The sequence below is a fragment of the Gorilla gorilla genome, chromosome 18 (assembly GCF_029281585.2).
Source record: "Gorilla gorilla gorilla isolate KB3781 chromosome 18, NHGRI_mGorGor1-v2.1_pri, whole genome shotgun sequence".
Taxonomy (NCBI): Eukaryota; Metazoa; Chordata; class Mammalia; order Primates; family Hominidae; genus Gorilla; species Gorilla gorilla.
Window position 1 is genome coordinate 106321801 of NC_073242.2, and position 23643 is coordinate 106345443.

Genomic DNA, 23643 nt, shown 5'->3' on the forward strand with positions numbered 1-23643 from the left:
ACCCATTGTGCCTTTAATATTTCTACTATTTTTCTACTAATATTTCTACTAATTAGTAGAAATATAGAAATATATTTTATAGAAATATAGAAATATAGAATATTTCTACTAATAGTCTGTTTAAAGCAACCTATCTATCATGCGCCTCAAAAATGCTTCCAGGCTCTGTCCATCACCAAATTCCAAAGCCACTTTCACATTTTTAGGTATTTGATACTGCAGCACACTGCTTCCTGGTACCAAAATCTGCATTTGTTTCTGGTGGCTGCTGTAACAAGTGACCACAAACGTGGTGACTGAAAACATTAGAAATTTATTCTGTTACATTTCTGGAGCCCAGAGTCTGAAATCAGTATCCTGAGTCAAAATCAAGGTGTCAACAATGCTGTACTCATCCTGGAGTTCCTAGGGGACCTAGGAATAATTTCCTTGTCTCTTCCAGCTTCTAGTGGATACTGGTATTCCTTGGCTTCTGGTTGCATCCCTCCAGTCCTTAAGGCCAGGATCTCCAAATATCTCTCTACTCCATCTTAACATCACCTCTTCTCTGTGTAAAATCTCCCTCTGCTTTCCTGTAATAAGGATACATGTGATTGCATTTAGAGCTCACCTGGATAATCCAGGCTCATTTCCCCATCTCAAGATCCTTAACTTGGTCACACAGGCAAAGACCCCTTTTTAGCCACCTAAGACAACATTCACAGATTTCAGGAGTTAATGCCTGGATATCTTTTGAAGGTGCATTATTTAGCCTACTACAACTTGAACACCCCTTCAAGACCTGGACTGTGCCTGTGGATGCAACAATCATAGTATAACCAGGAAATAGAAACTGCCTATGTATTTAAAACCCTGAGACCTCACTCCGTTTATCTCCTTGATTTTCCTATTTTCTGCACGGGCACCACACAAAGCTGTCACAACTTGTCTTCTAGATGCCACACTCGTGATTTTCTATTAATCTCAAATGCATTATTTGGGAAACTCCAATCATTTCATGAGTGAGCACAGCATTGCGGAGTTGGGGTTGTGTCAGCAGCATATAACTGGCATTTTAAATGCACTGAAGCAAAAGTCAGGAAACTGGGTTTAAGTCTTGCATGTTACTTTGAAGAACTTGAGACCTATGGCCAGTGACTTGGCCTTTCTCACTCTTAGTTAATTCATCTGCAAAATGAATATTAATGCTTATGGAGATTAAAGTGAAGTGACATATGAGAAAGGCTTTGCTAACTTAAAGTTTTAGTGAAATAACAAATATGATGAAAATAATATGAATCTTGACCAAGATGGTCTTAATGAGAGAGATTTATTTCTTTTTCTAGGCCCCTGACCTCGCTTTTCCTAGAGCATTTAATTTAGAAAACTTGCAATCAATTCTTTATCTACCTCTTTGAGATGTAAATCTTCTCCCAGCCTCTTGCCAGTTTTACAATCAAGGATTGTTTTTCTTAAGGACCTGGGAGCCATTCCTCTGAAATGTAGTCATCAAGGAAGATAGTACCCTTATCTTCCAGTCTCTGTGGGGTGGGGGGAGGGTAGGAGCCTAACTTCAGTGAGAGTCTTGCTCCAGGTTGTAAAACTACCTCTTGTCATGAAGATAACAGAAAGTTTACTTTTTCTTTGGGTAAGAGGCAGATGGCCTTATGATATCCCCCATCTCAGCTTTTAAAGACTCTCCATGTATTGTTTCAGTGTAGTTGAGTTAATAGTGGTCTCTCTTTACCATTACAGTAGCCTTAAATAAAATCTTCCTTACTTGTTTAACTTAGTCTGATGCAAATTTTGCTTTGATTAATGGTTTCACATAGTAACCACCACACTTTAATCCTTTCTGTCAAGACTCTCCAATATGAATGTAGAAGTGATATTACTTTCAGAGAAAATTATTGAATACTTTTTCATTTTCAATCCTCCAAATTTATGTCATGTTTATGCTTTGAAGAGCATGAGAGAACTTGACTCTTGATCCCCTCTTGCTGGATATGTCCTTGTTCATCATCTCATTTTTATGACTCCCCTGTGCAATACCCTAGTTATGCTTATTTTTCCTTATTTACAGCTGTTAAATGATAATTAAAAAAAAAGAGGGAAAATCATGACTCCCATACAGGTATAAGATAGTTGTTAAAGCTTTTATTTAACTCTTTAATTAATGAGGGAACTAAGTAGATGTTTAATAGGTTCAAAAGAGAATCCTAGCTTCTCCACAGAAGGGAGGAAAGTCAATTGACTCTTAGCAGAATTTCTACAGGCAATAATTATTTTGCATCACTATCCGTTATCTACAGCTTACAGAGATGTAAAATAGCTTCCATAGTATCATAATTCTGCTTATGTGTAGACAATGTATAGTTTTCCTTTGAAGGACAAATTTTCCCTTACACAGCATTAATTCATTTTCTTTTTTACAATATGATGCAGAGTTGCAAGATGAAAGTGCTGGAGAACTACTGAAATTCCTTGGAGTTAGGATTTGGGTAACTGTTTTATTTATATATTTTTTTAAAAAACGGAAACAAGGTGAAAGTACCTTAATAGAAGGCAGCCAATGAACCTGAGGAAGGATTTAATGAAAGTACTGTTATGTTAAAGGACAGTGAGGTTCAGAATCTCAAGATGGAAATAACTTCATTTTTAGTGCTACTGATGTGTAGGGAGGGAGAAAATGTCAATTTGGTCAGAGTGCACAAGATTTTTTAATATTTGAAATAGAGTTGGCCTGTTGGATATAACCCGTGAGCCCTCTGAACCTCTGAAGAATGGTTCTTTTAACAGCTACTTAGGACCGAGATAACGGAGCCAGGCAGCTCTGGGATGAAGCTGCAAGAGCTTGGGCAGGAGGCAGGCTCAAAAGGGACATTCACGGGTATGGGATGAAAGGGTGTTACACTGTCTAGTGGTTCATTCTGACCTTAAAAGTCCTCAATGCCAAGTTTCATCAGTGCTGAGTGATCTTTGCTCTCAGTTTAGTGTGCAATATCATGTAGCATAAAGTAGTTATTGTTAAGTGTCCTCACATTTTAGGGACAATAGGAACAACATGCAAATTAACCATGGGTGGTATTCTTGGCCATATACAATTATGGGTATTTAAAATTTTTAGATGCTAATTAAGCCCGAAGTTCTTTGTGAATAGTGCCAATTTGCCTCCAAATAACATGTTACAGAGATAGAATAATTCACCATAAGTGACTGCACCAGCAACAGTGGCTGGCACATATATAGATGCTATTCAATAAATGTGCTTGGTATTGACTGATTGGAAAAGCATCCAAGAAGAGTTTCCATTTTTCTCTGATAAAACACACTTATGTTCAGTTGTTGACAAAGAAGTGGCTGACTTCAAACAGTGGTGATGTGACTTGGTGCTACTGTCATGCACACTAACTCAACCTTACTTTTTCTTAGAGTTCCTATTATGTTACATAATCTTTATGTCCTCTGTTCATCTTTGGGGAACCAAACTATAGGATTCAGGGACACAATGGCAGTGTAAATGCAAACAAATGTGCACATTTAATGAAAAAACTCTAGCTTGGGAAACTTTCTTGCACTTTGTGGTTGGAGAGTTATCTACAATGTCATCGTCCCCAGACATGTTTGTAATCATAGGTATAATGCGTCTTGATTTCCAAGTAATAGGCCTATTGAACTGAACAATATGGGAACAGAACTCACTGACCTCTCTGATGACAGAAACTATTAACTACTGTCCTTATAAATCATGGGGCCTCCAGGGTGGTGCTTTCAGAGGTGACACGGCACCTCTTGCAGCTCTTCCTCCTCCCACTCTTCCTCCTTCTTTTGAAGGCAAGTAGCTGAATAGGAGAAAACACAATATAAAATACTAAAAAAACCCAGCTAATACAATGTGAAATATTGAAAGATAATATTTTTTTGAAGATGCAAGTGATTATCTATCTGAATTTGAACCAAAGAGAATAAATAAATCCTTTAGAAAATAGGAACAAATTAGGACACATTTTTTTTAGCCTTTCAAAGTCACTTCAGGAAAGATTTCAAAGGTTTTTTTGTAACTTTTGCTTTTAATTATAGAAATATTAAATGTCCATTTTAATAGAAAATAAAAGTAAATTATGTAAAAGAAAACTAAAGTTTTCACCTAGAGAAGAACAATGAGCATAATTCGATATATAATCTTGCACTGCTTTCATGAGACATTTACATATTTATAATTATAAATATTTATATATGGTGTGTGGTAATTTTATACTTTTTTCTGTTGACTCATTTAAAAATATTTTTGTAGCCTTTTTTCATTTAGTCTATTGATGTCTTATGATGTCATGAAAAAATCTTCCATTATTATTGTTTTAGAAGTACAGTTTGCTTCTAAATAAATTATACATGCACATGTGGAATATATGTAAATACAGAATAGACATGTATTTAATAGGAATACACACACATATGTGTGTGTATATATATATATATCTTGCTGCTGCTTTTTATATTATAGCTCTTCTTCTATTATTACATTTAGTTTTATGTAGATACATTCTATTAAGAGTAAATATTACACAGATAGAATGAAGACACTTTATAATTCTTCAATATATAGAATTCGTTTTTACTTATTCAAATATGTAATCCTTTTCTACATAATCGTATGCATGTTTACTTTCATAGAGCATGCATACTACTTTATTCTCAAGCAACCAGAAGTCCTTGAATGTTTTCTGAATAATCTATTGGCCTATTGTCATCTCAGAATAAACCAGTAATATTTCTCCCATATATTCTATTGTTTTCAATTTTTGTTAATCATACTCTAGCCCATTTGGAACTTACCATTTATCTGTTATTTAAGAATTACATTTATTGCATTATTTTTCTCAATCTTTTATGTGCTTGATATGGATCTCAGATAATGTATCTCTCAGTAGTTTCTGCTAGAAAGTATAAGAGGATGACAGCAAGGGAGTTGATGTATTTATTTCAGGACCTTTAGGAAAGGTAGAAAACACAGCAATCTGAACTGTAGTTACCAAACCCAACTCCATTCTTCCTGACAGAAAGCCCCTGTACGTAGAAAGAAATGTATCTGATGAATCATAGCTGAGCAGAAATGAGACTTGTATATAACAACTATCTGAGGCAGCTCTTAATTAGCCTTTCCTGTTAACAAGTGGTAAGATGAGGCCAGGCACCTGGCACATCCCAGAAATTTGGGAGGCCAAGGTGGGGGGATTGCTTGAGCCCAGGAGTTTGAGGTCAGCCTAGGCAACATAGTGAAACCCCCATCTCTACAAAAAATGGGAAAAATTAACCGGCATGGTGGCACGTGCCTATAGCCCCAGCTTCTCAGGAAGCTGAGGTGGGAGGATCACTTGAGCCTGGGAGGTTGAGGCTGCAGTGAGCTGTGATCATGCCGCCTGCACTCCAGCCTGGGCAACAGAGCGAGACCTTGTCTCAAGAAAATATAACAAATAAAGAAAAAAAATAATAAGATGAGGCATCTAGCTGTTGAGAAGTCTCTAGACCATTTTAATATCTTCATTCCTATATCCAATGACCCATTCTAAATACAGGCTTGCCTTATATTACAGGTGAGTTAAAAAAGAAACAGAGATGCTTACAGCTTTTACTTCAAATAGGTTATCATAAAATTCTATAGGATCCATTTTCCTGAAAATCTGTAAGGAACAACATTTAAATTCATGGAGTTCATCTCTTTACTCCATACTTCTGAGCTTGAGGAGCCATTAGTCTTGTTTTGGAAATTAAAGAATATTTCCTTGTTTCAAAGCTGTTGTAGAAACTGCTTTCCTATATTCTACATCTTATGCAAATCCAGAATGAGATTCAGATAAGATTCAGATAGCATGTTCAGGGTCTCTCTGCTTTTTATATTAAAACTCTAGAAGTTTCTGCTTTCTTCTTGAAAGCAGCACTCTTGAATGGCAGACCTCATGTTGGCAAATGATAGATGCCTTCAAAGACTTATGTGACACATTTGATGGGGAAATCATATAAGCCCTTTGGTAGAGAAAGGGGGAAAGTCATTCTAGCAGGAGAATGACGGCCATTTTTATCAAGGGGTTTTATGTTTGATCTCTGCATGTATCTGCTTGTATCTAAAGAAGAGAAAGTGTTTGAAAAGAAAGGTAGAAAAGCAAAGGTCCCAGGATTGCAGATAGACTTCCTTAATTATTAGTAAACTAATTTTTACTGACAATCAGAATAACGCTGGAATAAAGAAGTTAACCCCCAGGTAAGACACATACCTCTTTCTGGGATAAACTTTGTGTGCATCTGAGCCATAGATTAACTCTGTGGTGTCCACAGTTGAAGAACGAAGCTCTTTTCTCCTTAGAATTAGTAATAGTGAGGGTATATTTGAAAACAGATTTTGACCTGACATGTTTTATATCCTAAGGGCACTACGATCTAGGACAGACACCTAAATCCTATATCTAAGCACTATTATGGGTGGGTTTTTCCTTGAAATTGTTAATTAACTTGAGCATCAAAACATCTCATGCTGAAGATTACAGAGAGAATTTTTATTACCCTGGCATAAAAAGATTAACTGCCACTGATTGCTTTCCTTTTTGCGTGTCATGAGAGAAACATAGATATTTATGCAGAGAAAGGTATAATCAGCAGTGGGTGGAGGCAGACACAACCATTCCCCAATTAACTTCATGGACATTAATCAGCAGAGAACATCTGAGGGAGTGTGAAGACAAATGCTTGAAATGGAATTGTGTACACATAAGTGAATATACAAATTATGCCATTGTGTCTGATCACTTTTATGTGACTCTAATTAGGATGCCAGCCACACTAAAATCCTTTCCTGTGGACTTTGTGTCTGATGTCTTTCAAGCAGCATTGTGATTTGGCTTATCCATATTTTTGGATATAGTTGCGTTCTCATTTATGTATGAATTTCCATTGTATGAATTTAACATATACTACAAATTACTTATTTTACTGTTGATGGGATTTCAGGTAATCTAGTAGTTTTTGGCTCTTACAAAAATTTATGCCTTGAATATTCTAGATAGTGGATGGCAATCTGTGGTTTAGGGCCTGTTACTGTACAGCCGGCGACCAAAGATTTTTTTAAATTTTTATTTTAAAGAATTTCTGAGAACATAAAGAAGATCCTGTGACAGAGGCTATAGGTAAACTTCAAAATCTAACAGATTTAATATCTAATTCTTTACAAAAAGCTTGCTTATTATGTTTTAGATCATGACTTTCCTAAGGTCCTTTTACTTATTTATACTGCTTGGGTTCAAAGAGCTTCTTGAAACTGTGGGTTGACTTCTTTCACAAGTATTGTAAATTCTCAGCTACTATCTTTAAAATATTGCCATGCCCCATTCTTTATCACTTCAGGTTTTGGTAATCTAATTATGCATATTTATACTTTTTGAGTATGGCCCATATGTATCTTACATTATTTCCTTCATTTTTCCACTGAGTGCTTTAGTTGAATACTTTGTTTTGACCTATCTTCCAGTACAGGCATAGAGAGTGTGAAGATAAATGCTTGAAATGGAATTGTGCACACATCAGTGAATATACAAATTATGCCATTGTGTCTGATCACTTTTATGTGACTCTAATTACGATGCCACCCACACTAAAATCCTTTCCTGTGTACTTTGTGTCTGATGTCTTTCAGACATCCTTTCAGATGTCAGAGATATCAGAGTTATTGTGGGTTTGGTTTCAGAGCATCACAATAAAGTAAATATTGCAATAATATAAGTCACATGAATTTTTTGGTTTCCCAGTGCATATAAAAGCTATGTTTACACTATACTGTATTCTATTAAGCTTGCAATAGCATTATCTCTAAAAAATGTAAACATCTTAACTAAAAAAAACTTTATTATGAAAAAATGCTAATGATCACCTAACCCTTCAGCAAGTTGTAATGTTTTTGTTGGTGGAAAGGCTTTCCTCAATATTGATGGGTGCTGACTGATCGGGGTGGTTGTTGCTGAAGGTTGAAGTGGCTCTGGAGATTTCTTAAAATAAGACAACAATGAAGTTTGCCGTATCCATGGATTCTTCCTTTCATGAAAGAGTTCTCTCTAGCATGCGATGCTGTTGGATAGCTTTTTACCCACTGCACAATTTCTTCCAAAATTAGAGTCAGTCTTCTCAAACCCTGTTGCTGCTTTGTCAAGTAAGTGTATGTAATATTCTAAATCCTTTGCTGTCATTTCAACATCTTGCGTGAAGGTGCTGTGAAGGTGCACAGCATCTTCACCAGGAGTAGATTCCATCTCAAGAAGTCACTTTCTTGGCGCACTCATAAGAAGCAACTCCTTATCCAATTCAGTCACATCTTCAGGCTCCAATTCTAATTCCAGTTTTTTTGTTATTTCCACCACATTTGCAGTTCCTTCCTCCACTGATGTCTTGAACCCCTCAAAATCATTCATGAGGATTGGAATCAGCTTCTTCCAAACTCCTGTTAATGTTGATATTTTGACCTCTTCCCATGAATCACAAACGTTCTTAATGACGTATAGAATGATGACTCCTTTCCAGAAGGTTTTCAATTTACTTTGTCCAGATCCATCAGAATAATCACTAGTGATGGCAGCTATAGCCTTACAAAATGTATTGCTTAAATAATAAGACTTGAAAGTAAAAATTACTCGTTAATCCGTGGGCTGCAGAATGGATGTTGCGTTGGCAGGCACGAAAACAACATTAATCTTCTTCTACATCTCCATTAGAGCTCGTGGGTGACTGAGTGCATTGTTAATGAGCAGTAACATTTGGAAAGGAATCCTTTTTCCCGAGCAGTAGATCTTAATAGTGGGCTTAAAATATTCAGTAAACCATGCAATAAACAGATGTGGTGTCATCTATGCTTTGTTGTTCCATTTAGAAGGAACAGCAGAGTAGATTTAGCACAATTATTAAGGGCCCTAGGATTTTCAGAATGGTAAATGAGCATTGGCTTTAACTTAAAGTCACCAGGTGCATTAGTCTCTAACAAGAGTCAGCCTGTGCTTGTGAAGGTTTAAAACCAGGCATTGACTTCTCCTTTCTAGCTATGAAGTCCTAGATGGTATCTTCTTCCAATATAAGGCTGTTTTATTTATGTTGAAAATCTGTTTAGTGTAGCTACCTTCATCAATGATCTTAGCTAGATCTTCTGATAACTTGCTGCAGCTTCTGCATCAGCACTTGCTGCTTCACCTTGCACTTCCATGTTATGGAGATGGTGTTTTTCTAAGGAAAGAACCTCATGAACAGCCTCTGCTAACTTCAAACTTTTCTGCTGCAGCTTCCTCCCATCTCTCAGCCTTCACAGAATTGAGAGTTAGGGCCTTGCTCTGAATCAGGCTTTGGCTTAAAGAATTGTTGTGGCTGGTTTCATCTTCCCTCCAGACCATGAAAACTTTCTCCACGACAGCAATAAGGCTATTTTGCTTTCTTATCCTTTGTGTATTCACTGGAGTAACATTTTTAATTTCCTTCAAGAGCTTTTCCTTTGCATTTACACCTTGGATGTTTGGTACAAGAGGTCTGGCTTTCAGTCCATGTTGGCTTTTGGCATGCCTTCCTCACTAAGCTTAATGACTTCTCATTTTCGATTTGAAGGGAGGGATGTGTGTCTCTTCCTTTCACTTGAACACTTAGAGGCCATTGTCAGGTTATTAATTGGCCTAATTTCAATATTGTTGTGTCTCAGGAGTAGGGAGGTCCAAGGAGAGGGAGAAAAATGGGGGAATGGTTGGTCAGTGGAGCAGTCAGAATACACACCTAATATTTATCAGTGAAGTTTGCTATCTTATATGGATGCAGTTCGAGGTGCCCCAAAACAGTTACCATAGTAACATCAAAGATCACTGATCACAGATCACCATAACCGATATAATCATAATGAAAATGTTTGAAATATTGGGAGAATTACCAAAATGTGACTCAGAGATGTGAGGTGAGCATGTTGTAGAAAAATTGTGCCAATAATGCAGGGTTGTTACAAACCTTCAATTTGTAAAAACTGCAGTATCTGCGAAGTGCAATAAAGTGACATGCATTAAAGAGATATGCCTTTTATAATCTTACATCACTTTAATTTGTTAAATACAAACTTTTAAAACATCTATTGTGATCTTAATTTCAGATTTTTTTTTTGCTTTTAAAACATGCCAGTGATTACTTTTATAGATTTTAGCTTCTTATTTTTAAACACATTTCTTCCATCTTTTTTCTATTACTTTGAATATACTATGAATAGTTATTTTAAAGTTATTGTTTAAAAAATCCAATATCTGGATGATATTTAAGTCTTTTTTTTTTGGTTTTGATCATTTTGTGCCTCTTGTCATTCCTGCTAATTATTATTATTATTATTTTTGAGATGGAGTTTCACTCTTTGTTGCCCAGGCTGGAGTGCAGTGGTGTGATCTCAGCTCACTGCAACCTCCGCCTCCTGAGTTCAAGTGATTTTCCTGTCTCAGCCTCCTGAGTAGCTGGGATTACAGGCACCCACCACCACACCCAGCTAATTTTTGTTTTTTTTTAGTAGAGATGGGGCTTCACTATGTTGGCCAGGCTGGTCTCGAACTCTTGACCTTGGGTTATCCAGCCGCCTTGGCCTCCCAAAGTGCTGGGATTACAGGCGTGAGCCACCACACCCCGCCATCCTGTTAATTTTTTAAATTAAACTTTTAATTTTGAGATAATTATAGATTTACATGCAATTAAACTTTTAATTTTGAGATAATTATAGATTTACATGCAATTGTAAGAAATAATACAGAGGGGTCTCATGTACTGTTTATGCATTTTTCCCCAGAAGTAACACCTTGAAAACCTGTAGCACAATATCACAACCCTGATAAGGATTTTGATACAGGTGAACTGCAGAACATTTCCATCACCAATATTGCCCCTCATGTTGCCTTTTTATAGCTACATCTGCTTCCATCTCTTCCTCACCCTCTTCTTAACCTCTGGGAAGCACTAATCTCTTCTCCATTTCTACACTTTGTCATTTTAAGAGTTTTATGTAAATGCAATCATACACTATGCAACCCTTTGGAATTGGCTTATTTTCACTTAGCATAATTCTTTGGAGATTAATCCTGGTTGTGGCATCTATCAGTGTTCTTTCCTTCTAATTGCTGAGTAGTATTGCTTGGTATATAAGTACCACAGTTATTTTAAGCATTTACCTATTGAAGGACACCCGGATTGTTTCTAATTTTTGGCTATTACTAATTAGGCTGCTATAAACATTCATGTACTGGTTTCTGAGTGGACATAAATTTTTTTTCTTTTTTAGAAGGAGTCTTTCTCTTTTGCCCAGGCTGGAGTGCAGCGGTGTGACCCTGGCTCACTGCAACCTCCACCTCCCGGGTTTAAGTGATTCTCCTGCCTCAGCCTCCCCAGTAACTAGGATTACAGGCATTTGCCACCATGCCCAGCTAATTTTTTATATTTTTAGGTAGAGACAAGGCTTTGCCATGTTGGCCAGGCTGGTCTTGAACTCCTGACCTCAAGTGATCCACCTGCCTTGGCCTCCCAAAGTGCTGAGGCTGAGTGCTCATATAGGCATGAGCAATCATGCCTGGCCATGAGTGGACATAAATTTTTATTTCTCTGGAATAAATGCCTCCAAAACCAAGACTGGTCATAAAGCAGATGTATGTTTAGTTCTTTAAAGAAACTGCCAAGCCAGGGAAGGCTGGACATGGTGGCTTATGCCTGTAATTCCAGCACTTTGTGAGGACCAGGTGGTCGGATCTCTGGAGCCTAGAAGTTTGAGACTAGCCTGTGCAACATAGTGAAACACTGTCTCTACAAAAAATTATAATAAAAAAATTAGCCAGGAGTACTGGCGCTCACCCTGTGCTCCCAGCTACTTGGGAGGCTGAAGTGGGAGGATCTCCTGAGCCAGGGAGGTCGAGGCTGTAGCGAGCTGGGATCCTGCCACTGCACTGCAGCCAGCACTCCTGCCACTCCATTCCACTCCAGTGACAGAGTGAGACCCTGTCAAAAAACCCAAAAAGAAACAACAACAACAAAAAAACCAACAACACACACACACACAGACACACACACACACACACACACACACAAATCTGCCAAGGTGTTTTTCAGAGTGGCTGTATCATTTTACATTTCCACCAGCAACGTATGAGTGACCCAATTTCTCTATATTCTCACAACATTTAGTGTTGTCACTATTTTTTATTTTAGCCATTCAGATAACTGCATAGTGATTTCACATTGTGGTTTTAATTTGCATTTGCCTAATGCCTAATGTTGAACATCTTTTCATTTGCGTATTTTCCATCTCTATAGCCTCTTTGGTGAACATCTCTTCATGTCGTTTACCTATTATCTAAATGAATAATGAGTTGTTTGCTTCTTTTTTTTTTTTCCTATTGAGTTTTGAATGTTCTTTATATGCTTTCAATACTAGTCATTTGTGGAATGGGTGGTTTTGCAAATATTTCTGCCCAGTGTGTAGCTTGTGGTTTTATCCTTTTAATAGGATCTTTTTTAGAGGAAAAGTATTTTTGATGGAGTCCAGTTTATAAATTTTTCCGTTTCTGGATTGTGCTTTTGGTGTCAAGCCTTAGAACTCTTTGCCTAGATTTTTTCTCATGCTTTTTTTTTTTTCTAAAAGTTTTATAGTTTTACTTTTCAGCCTTGATCCATTGTGAGACTTTTTGTGTGTGTGTAAGATTTGGACTTAGATTGATACTCATTTCTTTTGACCATGGATGTGAAATTGCTCCGGCATCATTAGTTCAGAAAGACTGTCTTTCCTTCGTTGAGTTGATTTTGTACCTTTATCATTACTTGGGCATATTTGTTGGGGTGTATTTTTTGGGTTCGCTCTCCTGTTTTATGACCTATGTGTCTCTGTCTGTCAATACCACACAATCTTGATTACTGTAGCCATATAATAATATTCACTCTTTTACTCAAGAAGCTAAAAAATGTGTTAAAATCAGGTAGGATGATTGTTGTCACTTTATTCTTCTTTTCAGTAATTGTTTTAGGTCTTTCAGTTCTTTTTATTTTCTATACAAATTTTAGAATAAACTGCCTATATATACAAAAAGTCTTGCTGGGATTTTAATAGAAGTTGCGCTAAACCTTTTGGATAGAATTGATATATTTACTATGTTGAGTCTTTCAATCTACAAATATGGTGTGTCTCTTCATTTATTGAAGTCTTCTTTAACTTTTCTTCATCAATAGTTTGCAGTTTTCTCTGTACAAGTCCTATATATGTTTTATTAAGTTGAAAACTAAGTATTTCATTTTTCGGAGCAATTCTAAATGGTATTTTATTTTCAATTTTGTGTCTACTTATTCATTGCTAGTATATAGAATATAATTATTTTTGTATATTTATCTTATATCTTGAAATCATGCTGAACTCACTTATTAGTTCTTTTTTTTAACTTTTATTTTAGGTTTGGGGATACATATGAAGGTTTGTTACATAGGTAAACACATGTGACAGGAGACTGTTGTACATATCGTTTCATCATCCAGGCATTAAGTCCAGTAGCCAATAGTTATCCCTTCTGCTCTTCCCTCGGCTCCCACTCTCCCCACTAAGTAGACCTCAATATCTGCTGTTTCCTTCTTTGTGTTTATAAGTTCTCATTGTTTAGCTCCCACTTTCAGCAAGTGTTTTTTTTAATAGGTTCCTTGGGATTTAAAAATGTAAATAATTATGCCATCTATAAATAGAAGCAGTTTTATTTGTTCCTTTCCAATCTTATGGCTTTTTCTTTTCTTGCATTATTGCACTGGCTAGAACTTCCAGCACTATGTTGAAGAAGAAAGGTGAGAGTGAACATCTTTGCCTTGTTCTCAATCTTACTAGGAAAGCAATCACCACTAACTAAAATGTTGTCTGTACTTTTTAAAGATGCTCTTCATTAGGTTGAAGAAGTTCTCTGCTGCTCATACTTTTTTTTTCTGAGAGTACTTTTTATCATTAATAGGTCTGAGTTTTGTCAAATTCTTTTTGTGCATCAATTGATATGCTCATGTGATTTTTAAGTTACCATATTGTTAATATGGTAGATTACATTGATGGATTTTCAAATATTAAACCCATCTTGTATCCCTGAAATAGACCTCACTTGGTTATGGGGCATAATTCTTTTCATATATTGCTTAATTCTGCTTAATAATATTTCGTTAATAATTTTTAAATCTGTATTTGTGAGAGATATTGTTGTGTAGGTTTCTTTTTTGTACTGTTACCTATTCTTCTATTTTCTTTAATAGCCTGTGTAGAATTGGTTTTAATTTTTCTTTTCTTTTCTTTTTTTTTTTTGAGCTGGAGTCTCACTCTTGTCACCCAGGCTGGAGTGCAGTGGCGCAATGTCAGCTCAATGCAACCTCTGCCTCCCAGGTTCAAGCGATTCTCCTGCCTCAGCCTCCTGAGTAGCTGGGACTACAGGCGCCTGCCACCGCACCCAGCTAATTTTTGTATTTTGAGTAGAGACAGGGTTTCACCATGTTGGCCAGGATGGTCTCGATCTCTTGATTTCACAATCTGCCTGCCTTGGCCTCCCAAAGTGCTGGGATTACAGGTGTGAGCCACTGTGCCCGGCCTTGTATTTTCATTTTCATTTAATTCAGTGTATTGTTGATTTCCCATAACACTTCCCCTTTGACTCACAGGTTATTTAGAAATGTGCTGTTTCATTTCCTAGTGTATGGAGATTTTCCTGTTGTCCTTCTGTTTATATCAAGTTTAATTCTACTTTGCTCAGAGAACACACTCTGTATATTTCAGTTCTTTTAAATTTGTTGAGTTTTTGGCCCAGGATACAGTCTAATTTGGCATATGTCCAATGGCATTTGAAAATAATGTATACTCTGTTATTGTTGGTTGGAGTATTTTATAAATGTCAATTAGATTATTTGGGTTGATGATGTTGTGTTCTTCTATCCTTGCAGATTTTCTGTCATGTTCTATCAGTTGTTGAGAGGGTGGTATTGAAGTCTCCAACTACGGTTGTACATTTGTTTGCCTTATGCCTCCTTTTACTTCTATTGGTTTTGCTTTACATATTTTCAGCTGTCATTTGGTGTGTACACATTTGGGATTATGTCTTAATGGTTGATTTGCCCTTTAAGCATTATATACAAATCTTCTCTGTCTCTGGAAATTTTCTTTGCTTTAAATCTACTTTATCTGACATTAATATAACCATTCCTGTTTTCATTTGATTAATGTTTGTGTAGTACATCTTTTTCCATTCTCTAACTTTCAACTTGCCTATATCATATTTTAAGTGACTTTCTGTAGATAGCATAGAGTTAAATCATGTTTTACATCCATTTTGCAATCTATGTCTTTTAATTGATGTCTTTAGACATTTACCTTTTTTTTTTAAAAAAATAAAAAAAGTTTACAGTGGCATAGCAGGAAACACCTTTTTTTTTTTTTGACAGAGTCTTGCTCTGTTGCCCAGGCTGGATTGCAGTGGCGCAATCTCGGCTCACTGCAAGCTCTGCCGCCCAGATTCATGCCATTCTCTTGCCTCAGCCTCTGGAGTAGCTGGGGACTACAGGAGCCTGCCACCACGCCCAGCTAATTTTCTTTTTGTATTTTTAGTAGAGGTGGGGTTTCACCGTGTTAGCCAGGATGGTCTCTATCTCTTGACCTCGTGATCCACCTGCCTCAGCCTCCCAAAGTGCTGGGATTACAGGCGTAAGCCACTGCGCCCGGCCTCAGGAAACACTTTTTAAGGGATTTTTGTAGAACCTTGATTTAAAAAAAATGTAACTAGAGTGACCAACTCATCCTGGTTTGCCCAAGTCTTTCCCAGTTTTAACACTGAATGTCCTGTGCTCCAGGAAGCCCTACAGTCCTAGGCAACCAGGACAATTACAGATCATTTACTTTTAATGTAGTTACTGATATATTAGGGCTTAGGTCTGAAATTTTACTTTATATTTTTGTTTGTTCTCTCTGGCTTTTCTTTCTCTGTTTCTTCTTACTGTCTTGATGTGAGTTACCTGAACATTTTCTTTTTTTAGAATTTCATTGGGTTTTATCTATAGTGCTTAGGAGTAAATCTCTTTGTAACTTCCGTTAGTGATTGCTGTAGGTATTATATTACATATACATAACTTATCACTGTCTACTGGTGTCATCATTTCACAAGTTTGAGTGAGGCATAGAAACTGCACTTTCCTTTAAGTCCCTTACTCTCTGCTATTTATAATTGTCTTCAAGATTTTCTCTATGGGGCAATTAAGAGCCATATGAAGCAGCGTTATAAATTTTTTGTTTCCACCATCAAACATAATTTATAAAATGTATTAAGGAAAGCCTATTGCATTTACCCATATTTTTGCTTACTATGCTCCTCTTTCTTTATGATACTTTTATAATACTTCAAGTTTTTTTTTTTGTTTTTTTTTTTCAGAGTCTTCTCTTTTTTTAGGAACTTCCATTAGGGCCATTCTTTTAGGGCAGGTCTCCTGATGACAAATTCTCTGCTTTTCTTCATCTGAGAATATTTTGATTTCTTCTTCACTCCTGAAAGACATTTTCAGTGAATATAAGTTCTGGGTTAATTTCTCATCAGAAATCATGGAATCTAGAAGAAAGTGGCACCAAAAAATAGGGGAAAATGTCTTGAGAAAGAAACGGTATTCAACAGATAACCCTATGAATTATGCACCTATAGGTAAAGTGGTAAACGTAGAGGTTAAATATGTGAATTATGTTGTAAGACAGCTTCAGATTTCTCTGTGTACCTTAGACTTACAGAAGAGAATAATTTAGATCTGCAGGTTTCAGGGGAGAGAAAAAAGGGTGAGGGAAATAAGAGAGGTAGCAGGAGCTCATTCAAAAGCATGTGGCTTGTTTAAACAGAAATGAAGTTTCTTAAAAAATGTTTTCTACATTAACATTTTCTACATTACCTTAACCTTAATCAACTTCTGGTTTTTCGTATTTCATCTTGGAAGGCTGCCTCATTTCCTCCCAGCAAAATTTTCTAAAGAGATCCAAGAATAGTACCAGTTTTCAACACAGAAGTATAAAACTACTTTCTGCTTGAGTGAAAGATTTTTAAGACTTGAAAACTTGATTTGCTGCCTGTTGGTTTGGAAATGGTGGCCAAACTACAAAGAAATTACCCTGCCTTGGTGATGTTCCAGAAGTAATTCTGGATTATAAGGTTTATTTTGGGAGCACAGATATTATTCCTAGGGAATAATACTGGGAACATACTAGGGAGAGGATTTTGCCATATTTCCAAGTATAGATATACCTCTAAACTTAAGTGAGTAACTTGGAAACATGTAAGAATATTTAGGTAACCTGAGATTAAACACAGGATAGAAAAATTGCCTTTGCTTGCTAAGGAAATTAGATAAGGCCATCTTAAATCTTTGTTAAAAAGACGTTCTTAGGCAGGGCGCCATGGCGCATGCCTGTAATCCCAGCACTTTGGGAGGGTGAGGCAGGTGTGTCATGAGGTCAGGAGATTGAGATCATCCTGGCCAACATAGTGAAACACCATCTGTGCTAAAAATACGCAGATTAGCTGGGCGTGGTGGCATGGTGGCATGTGCCTGTAATCCCAGCTACTCAGGAGGCTGAGGCACGAGAATTGCTTGAACCCAGGAGGCAGAGGTTCCAGTAAGCCGAGATCGTACCACTGCACTCCAGCCTGGTAACAGAGGGAGACTCTGTCTCAAAAAAAAAAAAAAAAAAAAAGATATTCTCGTGGGTGAAGCCAGAGAAAAAGCCTATTCGCAAAAAGGCCATGGCCGCACAATACTATTTTGCTTCCTTTGTCCAATGGGTATTTGAAATTGTGTTGAATTTTCTCTTACCCAATATGAGCAATTATAATAAAATATACAGAGAGGAGCATTGAGTCCAACCATCATCAAGTCTGACAATCTTTTACCTAATAGCAAGTAAACTATTGTTTGTACTTGATATTTTGTGAGTTTGAGTTTAAAAAAGGAATCTCAAATTCCTTTAATTGAAGAAATATATACAAATCCACTCCCTCCAGTTCCTCTCACTCTAGGAAACAAAATCTAGAGCACATTGTGCTGTAAAAATCCAGAATTTCCAAAATGTTTGTTACAAGTGGTTTGTAAATATCCAAGAAGAAAGGGATAAGTTTTTAGTGTGGCCTTGATGGAGAATTTCATGAGGGAAATAGGCAGTTGGTTTAATTTTATTGTATTCCATTTTAAGTGGTGTTTTCAAATCCAATATTAAAAAATTAAAAGCGTTACTTTAAATTTGGTGGCCTCAAATGGTGGTGCTATTGGGTAGAGAACAGATCTAACAAAGAAACATATTAATTAATTACCATTGTAATGATCGTAAGATTAATAATGTTGACTTTGTGCCCTAGAGTTAAAAATGTTAGCTTATTAATGAAAAAAAGTTATGGAAACATGTTTGGCAACATAATATGGTTTGAGTTGGAAGATTATTTTCTTATGTTAGAAATTTATAAACTAGTTTTGTCTAATAGAAGTTGCTGTGATAATGAAAATATACCATATTACAGTGGATATTGAGCAATTCAAATGAGAATAGTAAGATCAGGGAACTCCATTTTTTTCTACTTTTAATTAATATAAATTTAAATTTAAATAGCCTCGTATGGCCGCCGGATTAGGCAACACAGCTATAGACAGTGAAAATAAGGACAGTAAAGAAAGGCTGTGATAATTAAATGTTTAGAGTCCTGATTATTTACAAATTGTCATTATAAGTGCCAGAGTGCATTAATGAGAGTACAAATAAGGCTGACAAATCACGACCTTCTTTTTTTCTTTTAAAAACGTCTTAGCATCGAATCCGTAAGATCATAATTATCAAATCTCAGACCATCAAACAAGAAACACATGCTATTCAAACATTTTTAACCCTAAACACTCATAGAAATTGTTTCAATGCCTCTCCCAATGTCCCCATTCCATTTCTGATTTTACTCTGTTTGGATCATGTTAATGCCAGGATCTTTATCTTGTCCTGAACCCCCAGTATCTAACAGAAAGTCTACCACACAGTGGGTGCAATTAGTATATACTGAATAGTTGCAAGTATGCTAATTGTTAGTGCATTTGACTAGTCTATGGTTCTTGAATGCAGGCAGCTCAATATCTGTCTTCAGCATCATGCACAGTGAATGGTATAGCGCAGGCAGCAGTAAATGCTTGTGAATGGACTGCTGGACTTTGCATCTGTTTGTTCCTCTTATCCTTATCAAGAAAAGCTAAATGGAAATACACGCTTTCCCTTTTGTATAAGCCAGAAAAGTTCAGCGTGAATACTTCCCCTCTGTTGACTTCCTGCTTATAACTCTGCACGTTAAATGCCGAGTTTATTGCCAAGAGCTATGAGTCTTCTACACTTGGAAGAGAAGTGAATTTTCTGAAATGAATACACAAAACGTCTAAGGAAATGCATACACTTAAAAATGTTTTAGCCAGGTGCAGTGACTCACACCTGTAATCCCAGCACTTTGGGAGGCCGAGGCAGGTTGATCATGAGATCAGGAGTTTGAGACCAGCCTGGTCAATACAGTGAAACCCTGTCTCTACTAAAAATACAAAAATTAGCCGGGCATGGTGGCATGTGCCTGTAGTCCCAGCTACTCGGCAGGCTGAGGCAGAAGAATCACTTGAACCTGGGAGGCGGAGGTTGAGGTGAGCCAAGATCGCGCCACTACACTCCAGCCTGGGTGACAGAGAAAGACTCCATCTCAAAAAAAAAAAAAAAAAAAAAAAAGGTTTTGTGGTGGGGCACAGTGGCTCACACCTGGCCTGTAATCCCAGCACTTTGGGAGGTCAAGATGGGTGGATCGCTTGAGGTCAGGAGTTCAAGACCAGCCTTGCCAACATGGTAAAACCCCGTCTATACTAAAAATACAAAAAATAGTCAGGTGTGGTGGCATACATGTGTAATCCCAGCTACTCAGTAGGCTGAGGCAGGAGAATCACTTGGACCTAGGAGGTGGAGGTTGCAGTGAGCTGAGATTGTACCACTGTACTCTAGCCTGGGAGGCAGAGTGAGTGAGACTTCATCTCAAAAAAAAAAAAAAAATTTTGTGACTTGCAAGTCATCTCCACTTAGAAGCAAAAGCAGTCTCTTCTTTCTTATGTTGACCATGTCTGCAGCAACAAAGATGCCAACATCTGCTTAACCATCTTTTTGTTAGTACTTGGTATACCCCCTCATTAGAAAGGGTTTTTTTTTTAAGAAAATTATTTTTTGAGGTGTGGGACACAGCAGCAGAGCTCTTAGAAAGAAGTCAAAGAGGTTGCTGGCTTCAGCCTTGGGGAAATGAGCAGCACGGATGGCCCAGGTCATTGAGATGTGCAAATGGAGTTTTGTATCAGGGCTGTAGTTGTCTGTGGTACTAATGATGTGTGCCCACAAAATCCCCTTAGGCCTTCTTGAGACCCTTGGGGGAACATTTTCCATTGCAATCTCTGAAATAATGTGACAACCTCTTGTAAAAGCAAGGAAGGACAGTGACTGTCGAGATGTTGTTTAAATTTCCTTGGAGGTTGCACTCATTTTTATTAAATTGAACTTTGGTCAGTTTTTTTCATAATAAGAAATTAATTGAAGAATTTGGAGGACGTGGTTTCTTCTGTGTGCAATCCAGAGTGGTTTAGATTGAAGAGAGTATCTGTGATTGGTTATTGACTAGGAATCTAAGGTGTTCTCATCCTGTGTTTTGTGTATTTTGGTGGACACTGGAAGCACAGGCACATCTCACATACCCCGTAAATATATGTGATAGAGGCAGGAGGCAGAGAAATTCTAGGCAGACAGGGTGGGTCACCAATAAATCCCCACCTTCAAGCTGAAAAGCCTGAAACCCACGACCCAAAGTGAGAACTTCTATCCCTGTTTGCCCACTCTCTCCTGATTGGTTCTTTCTGAATAATGTCTTTTTACCAATTCAATGTTGCCTTTTCCAAAACTACCTGCAGCCCACCCTGCCCCTCATCCTGTGTCTATAAAGACCTCAGACTCAGTTGGTAGAAGAGAGAAGTGGCTTGATTGGAGAGAGGTGACTTGACTTCAGAGGGACAGCTAGACGTCAAGAGAGATGGCTTAACTTTGGAGAAAAGCCCCAGAGATGGCCGGACTTCAGATTATCTGCCCATCCTGTCCTCTCTCCAGCTCCCCTCTCCACTGAGAGTCGCTTCCGTTGCTAAATAAAATACTCTGCCTCCACCATCCTTGAAGTGTATGTGTGACCCAATTTCTTCTTGGACGCTGGACAAGAACTTGGGACCCACCGCATGCAGGTACCCAAAAAAGGCTGCCACACTGGCCCTTTGCCCTTGCTGGTGGAGGGCAGCCACCCCATGTGATGAGGCAAGGGGCCCACTGAGCTGATAACATGCTATTGTCCAAAGGATTGTGGAGCTAAGAGAGCATTGTAACATGCCCTCTGGGGCATCAGGGGTTGCAGACCTCCTGATCTGGGTGCCACCACAGGGCCCACACAGATCCTGCTCCTGCTGGTACCCAAAGCAGCCAGCCAGATCCTGCACTCGCTTGCTTACTGCAAGAGGTTGAGTGTGGCGGGTTGAATAAATGGGGCACCCCTGTTGCAAGCCTGACAAAGGAGTTGAGAAAAACTACTGCATCATCTACACCTACTAGGTCCCCACAAACATTAAGAAAACATCCCTCCGGGCCTGACGTGGTGGCTCACACCTGTAATCCCAGTACTTTCGGAGGCCTAGGTGGGCGGATCACGAGGTCAAGAGATCGAGACCATCCTGGTCAACATGGTGAAACCCCATCTCTACCAAAAATACAAAAATTAGCCAGCTGTGGTGGCAAAGCACCTGTAATCCCAGCTACTTGGGAAGCTGAGGCAGCAGAATCGCTTGAACCTGGGAGGTGGAGGTTGCAGTGAACTGAGATCCTGCCACTGCACTTCAGCCTGGGCAAAAAGGCGAGACTCTGTCTCAAAAAACAATCAAACAAACAAACAACAGCAACAACAAACAAACCAAAAAACCATCCCTCTGAACCACAGGTAGTTCTCGGATGACTTGCTCAGGGAGGAGCTAGCCGCTGTACCATAAAGACACTCAAGCAGTCTGATAGAGTCATCCATGAGATGAGGAACCACAACCAGCACCACAGCTTGCCATCCACATTAGTGAGTGAGCTACCTTGGAACTGATTCTCCAGCTCCATTTAAAAGTTCATATTACTGTAGTCTAGGCAAACGTGTCGACTGCAAACCCACGAGAGACCCAGGGTCAGAAGCACCTGTTCAAATTGTCCTTAACTCCTTACCTAATGAGACTGTAGGCTTTCCACTTGAAGTAACTGGTACTTCAAAACTTGCTCTCTTGCTGTAAAAATTAGGAAACTAGAAAAACAAGTGAAACTGCCACCTAAGTGAAGGACTGCAATCCAGAGAAAAGGAAAATAAATGATGTGAGCTCTAGAACTGCTATGGTTCTAATCACCTGGAGATCCTTTGTGGACAGTGACACTGGAAAGGACAACTCAAGCAGATATAACATTCTCACTGAGGCGGGAAGACAAGAGACTAGAGTTAGGGGAGGATGACGTGGGTAGAATTGGAGTACTGGAAAAGCGAGAATCATGCAGAAAATAGCTCCGGAAATTAGAACAGGCATCATTTTGAGTCTGTTGCTAAATACTGAACTTCGCATATATAGGGTGAAACTCCATGAGTAGCATAAAGAACAACTGGGAGAGGCAAGCTCGGTGACTTCCAATACTTATGAAGGCAGAGAGACAAGTTCCATGCATTACTCTCTAGGAAAACTGAGAGGCCAGGCCTTAGCAGTAAGGTGAAACTAGTCCTAGAGTAAAGGCTATTCTAATCCAGCCGTAGTAAAGCTTAAAAATAAGCTGATCTGTGCTGGCTGCAGTGGTGTGCACTTGTCCCAGCTAACTGGGAGGCTGATGGCAGAGGATCCCTTGAGGCCAGCCTGGGCAACATAATGAGACTCTGTCTCTTAAATCTTTTAACAATAAGATAAAACCAATGGCAACAAAAATAACTGTTGGTGGCATGTGCCTGTAGTCCCAGCTACTTGGGAGACTGAGGCGAGAGGATTGCTTGAGCCCAGGAGTTCAGAGGCTGCAGTCAGCTATGATTGCATCACTGAACTCCAGCCTGATATAGTGAGACCCTGTCTCAAAAAAAAAAAAAAGAAAGTTACTTAACTGTCTGCCAACACTCTTTTAAGAAAGACAAAATAAAAAAACATGTAAAAAAGTAAATATATATTTTATTATATACAACATAATATTCAATATATACTATATATAGCATGTTATTTACAATAAAATATATAGTTATGTATCACAAATATAATAAAATGTAGTTATATATTTTACATATGTACATATTGTAGATCTGTATATATAAAAATATGTATACATAGATTATATAAATATAAAATCACCATTAACCAAGAGAAATTCAGGGAATATAAACATACTTAGAAAAGGCAAAGGTGATGGAATTAGCTCAAGGGCTTTAGAAAATTCATTTAAAATCATTATGTTTAAAATCTTTAAATGTAATTAGGACAGAAATGGAAGATATGAAAATGAACCACGAAGCAATGAGCATAAAAGTA

At 37.8% G+C, this 23643-nt stretch overlaps 1 long non-coding RNA gene across 2 annotated transcripts; it reads right to left on the bottom strand.

Moving 5' to 3' along the window:
• Positions 1-343: 343 nt before the first annotated feature.
• Positions 344-17001, bottom strand: LOC109023621 (uncharacterized). 2 transcript variants are annotated; one of them, XR_008672810.2, is made up of 4 exons: positions 16933-17001; positions 16364-16543; positions 3686-3821; positions 344-572 (listed from the first exon to the last, which is right to left on the bottom strand). It is a non-coding gene; the product is annotated as an uncharacterized lncRNA (long non-coding RNA). The 2 variants fall into 2 exon arrangements; XR_002003046.4 differs by having other exon boundaries at positions 16348-16543.
• Positions 17002-23643: the final 6642 nt, after the last annotated feature.